This window comes from Blennius ocellaris (assembly GCF_963422515.1).
Source record: "Blennius ocellaris genome assembly, chromosome: 15".
NCBI classification, from domain to species: domain Eukaryota; kingdom Metazoa; phylum Chordata; class Actinopteri; order Blenniiformes; family Blenniidae; genus Blennius; species Blennius ocellaris.
Genome location: NC_137664.1, coordinates 23,702,614 through 23,707,664, shown reverse-complemented (window position 1 = coordinate 23,707,664; position 5,051 = coordinate 23,702,614).

Genomic DNA, 5,051 nt, shown 5'->3' with positions numbered 1-5,051 from the left:
TAACTAATGACCAAACCCTAATAGCTAATGACCAAACACTGTAATAACTAGTGACCAAGCCCTAATAACTACTGACCAAACACTAATAACTATAGACAAAACACTATAATAACTACTGACCAAACCCTAATAACTACTGATCAAACACTAATAACTATAGACCAAACACTGTAATAACTAGTGACCAAACACTAATAACTATACACCAAACACTGTTATAACTAGTGACCAAGCCCTAATAACTACTGACCAAACCCTAATAACTATTGACCAAACACTTATGACCAAACACCCCCCCACAGGGCTACATGGTGTATTTAATTATTGGGGACCACGTCAACTCAAATTGAGGCGAGGGAAGTCTGGGCAACTCTGCTTGGACTGCTGCCTCCGCGACCCGGCCCCGGATAAAGCGGTAGCCAATGGATGGATGGATGGATGGAAAAATTCTCTCTAATGTGATGTGGTCTAGGAGTAAGTTTTTAAATAACTTTATATTAAGATTATGTTTTGATTTCCAGTTCATGAGGATCGCCTTCTTTGTGACGCTTAGGGAGACCAGGAGGTGAAGGACTCGTTTTTCTCTCCTTTAATTTCTGTGAGATCACCTAACAGGCAAAGTGCAGGTGAAACTGGAATGGGGGGGTCCAGGCAAAATGATAAATCTTCACAGATCTTTTGCCAGAATGTTTGGACTGGTGTACACTGCCAGAGTGCATGTAGGTAGTTATCAGGTAGATCAGCTGTGCAGTTTGAACATATGTTAGATGAAGTGAGACCCATCTTGAACATCCTTTGTCCTGTAATGAACTCTGTGTAGGACCTTGTATTGTATAAGCTGTATATTGGTGTTTTTGCTCATTTTGAATGTATTTCTACAGATTAGTGACCAAAGCGTTGGGTCTATGTTAATGTTTAGATCTTCTTCCCATTTGGAGCTTGAAGGGACATTGTGGTATTGGAACATGACAGGACTGAAACGATTTTAGAAAGTGGTTTTGGTGCTGAGATCTTCAGGAGGTTTGTCACTGTCTGAGGTAAGTTTAGCTTAATCTCTTCTAGTTTGAACTTTGTTTGTATTATTGACTTAAGCTGGAGATATTCCAGATAGTTATTTTGACTGATGCCATACGTTTCTATTAGATCTTTAAATGGAATAAAAGAGTTATTGAAGAGAAGGTGTTCCAAGTTTCTTATTCCCTTGTTTTTCCATTTTGTGACGTTTATTGGTTTCTTTTTTTGCAGGATGGTGCAGGGTTAGATTTCTGATGGTGGCAGGGTTAGTACATGCACCTGAGGGGAGTTGAGCATGCTGTCACTAAACCCTACGGACTAAAATCTGTTGTGCTCCTGGAATGGAGGTTCTCCCCCCTCGCTAGGGGAGGAGTAGACCTTACTCCGAGGGAGTAAATCGATTGAGTGGCTCTGCGATGCAGGCCGTGACAACACTGACCTCTTCTGGCTGGTCCAGAAGGTGCAGTGTAAGGTCATGTCTCTACCAGTCATTCTTTGGAGGGAGTGGAACCTGTGGAGTGGTGTATGGTGGACCGATTGGTCACTAACACCCGTTGGAGGCTCACATCTCCATCTGTACCACCGCTCTTGCCATACCGGAGTATGTGGGTGGTGCTGTGGTTGACTCGGTCAACCTGGGAAGATGACTGGGAGTGGTATGGTGAATGGAGGTTGGCCTCCATTACCAAAATGTCGTACAGGGCAGCCATGACACTGGGTGTGGCATGTGTGCCTGTCTGAGTCGACCAAGAATGGGAAGCTCCAGTGGCTGAACACTTGGTCCAGAAGGAGGGCAGCAGCCGGAATGGCTGTGTCAAGATGGAGGCTCCCAAGTTATGACACGTTAGTCGGGGCTCTGAGGTTTTGACTGGCATGAACGCTCCTTGCTGGGGTTCAGTCCCATCAGCGCCACCTATGAGTCCAATGAATTCAACTTTGGTGCGGCATCCCAAACTATGCTGAGAGCAAGTTTGGTTCACGCTACCAGAAGTTGATAAAGGACGTGTCGTGTTTCAGCTAAATGTTCCTCACAAGTGCAGTGACGCATGAGGAAGTCATCCACATAGATGAGATTGCCGCGAGCAGCAATGTTGCTCATCATTGTGTGGAGAAGGATGGTAGACACCGATGGTGGGTCTAAGTAGCCGAACTGGCACCGGTTCCAGGCGGACTGGCGGTTGCCAAAGGAAGAAACTAGCTGATACTGGTTAGCGGGGACCACCTTTGTGGTTCCGCGCCGCTTTACCGCGTATACAGCTAGAAAGAGTATGTACTGGTGTACAGAAGATGGTGGTGCCTCGAGGTCAGTGGGGACGCGCATCAGGTGGAGGTCTGTGACCCGCCCTTTCGTGCGAGACCCGCGCGAAGATCGTGTGATAATCGCGGAAGACCTCAATGAATGCATCTCCTCGTCCTGCTGTATAAAGCGCTAGCTTTAGCAGGGTGTGGCTCGGTCTTTGACTCGAAACCTGAATAAGGTTCTTCTGGTACAGACACGGTCTGTTTACCTGAAGTGTCTGTATTCTCTGGTTGAGTCATCGGAGCCTGCACAACCAGGTCACCTTCAGTGCTCGGTTTTGTTCCATGGAGAACCTGTTCGAGGTTAACATGGTGAGCGCTGGTGATGGTTTTGGTTGTGGGAATGAGGAGAACGGTGTCATGCGTGTCGTCACTGGTGGGGGACGACCGCAGGTTGTCAGTGAGAGGCACCATCAGTTCAAGATTGTGAAATGAACTGTCAGTTGACGTCTCTAAAGGTGGAAATGCGGTCACTTTAATCTGACCGTGTGTCAGATTGTGGACCTGCGGGTTGGCTGAACGATTGTTCAGCTCCAGAAGAGATGTGTCCCAGATCACCGGGTCGGGATCTGGACGGTGAGTCGAGGAGACACATGAACCAGGGACCTTGGTTAAGGTCTGAAGTGACCGTGCTGAAAGTGAGCGGTGGCTCGGAACTTTGAGCAGGCCGGCGCCGGTGGCCGATCTCTCTGACCAGTACGCCAAAGGTGCCTCCGGAACCGAGGTTCCATTCATGTGTGCACCCCCCATGGTGTGGTGGGCGTGCAAAGAAGTACTCATGTACAAAGAAGAACTCACGTCCTTCAGTGACAAGAGTAAAGAGTGGTGTGCTTGAACTGGGTCTCGGCTCGTCACCTGAGGCGGATGCTGACTGTCAGGGAGTCTTGAAGTGGATTGGCTGGGATCAAACTTTGGGAGAGACCCAAGTATTGGTAGGGGACCTCTAGACTGGATGGCATCGACTCTGCTGTTGAAAGCTTGGTGGCCTGGTTCAGGGCCAAGGGGAGTCGGGCTGGTGACTTGGGACCAAAGGCGCCATTGGTTGCAGTCAATCAGCACGGCCAGTCGGTTTAAGAGGTCCTGACCAATAAGAAGTTCCTCTGTGTTCAGGTCAGTGACATAGATGGGATGTGTCACCGACATGTCCTGGAAAGTTATGTCGACCCAGACACGTTTAGTGATGGGAGACGAGTCCTGAGTGAAGCTTCTGATGGTTATGCTACACTCTTCCACCTGAAGTGGCTTTCCTAGGGCACGCATGGTTCTAGCAACCTGTGTGAAGGTGGCTGAACACATGAGGGTGATTTCTGACCCAGAATCAAGCAGGGCGAGGGTGTCTACACCCCCTACCATCACTGAAGTGTATACGCGGTTGGCATTGCCATTGCGTACAAGATCACCCAAGAATGTCAAAGGGGGCCCCTCTGTTGGTTCTGAGGGCCTCTTTGACCTCCTGGATCTCCTCCTCCTCCTCCTTCTATCGATGCAAACTTTGTGTGCGGAGGGGAGAGGCATCCGGCCTAGTCATGCGGTCAGGGGCCGGGAGTCCGGTTCCTCAGGGGAGCCGGGTTCCTTCTGACCAGGCGGGTCCAGGTCCTGCATCACCTCCTTGAGACAGGATTTAAACCACTGTGGGACATCTGCGTCCCAGTGGTTTTGGGTCTGACCTCTGCCTTGGTTGTGAGACTTACCTCTCCGCTGGGAGTGGTGAGGTCTCGGTCTGCCTGATCTCTTACCTCTGTGCCGTTGTCCAACTCGTGGTCGAGGTTGTGGACATCTAACGGGTCCCCCATCCACAGCAGGTGTGGGGGAGGGGACCTCGTGACCTACAGGTGCCAGGTTCGTGTTTCCAGTTGCCTGCATTCTCAGGACACCTGCGTCACCATCATGGTTTTCACCTGAACTGTGACGCAGCTCCCACACCATCTGCGCGTGTTTGCGGAGGTCTTTCATGGTGGGGTTTGTGGTCCTGCAGAACAGAGCGACATCAAACCGCACACTGTTGTGGAGGTTGTTAATGAAGAGCGATGTTAAAGTCTGGTCTTCATCCAACCCTGGTGCACTGAGGCCTTGGAAGTGGGCAGCCCTAAGGCGCCTATAGTACTCTCTGGGAGGCTCCGCCTCCTTCTGAGTGATGGCAAGTGCACCAACGGTTGCAGAGGCAGGATCATTGTACAGAGAATACTCTTCCCTAAGTGCATGACAGAGGGCTCAGTAATGGTCTCTGATGGCTGGTGGGAGGGATTCCATGTAAACATGGACGCTCCTGGACGTCGTTTTCCAGAGAAGCTTCAGCTTCTCACGTGACGAAGGATGAGGCAGGTCGAGGAGGCAGCGTTCAACCTCCCGGAGGTAGTCCTCTATACTAACCTCCGGGTTGTTTAGGTTGAACTGCTCTATGTCCTCTGCAAGGGACTCAAGTTGGCGGGTCCGAAGACCACATTCCCTTGGGGGACCGGAATGGTCCGAGTCATCTGAGCTGGACCCCCCTGGTTCTGGAGAGAGTGAGGGTCATGATGACCAAGAGGGTCTCCAGTGAGTGGAGGACCAAAGCTGATAGCACGGTGAGGTGCTGCAGAATAACTCCTTTCATTCTCCTGGACAGGAGTGAAAGAGCTGTGAGAGCGCATTGTGGTGCGGCTAATCACCGATGGATGTGTGTCAGAGCACACCGGGACCCTGCGGTCCTTAAAGTGAAAAGCTGGGGGGACTGGGTGTCGGTTCAGTGGGATGCAGTC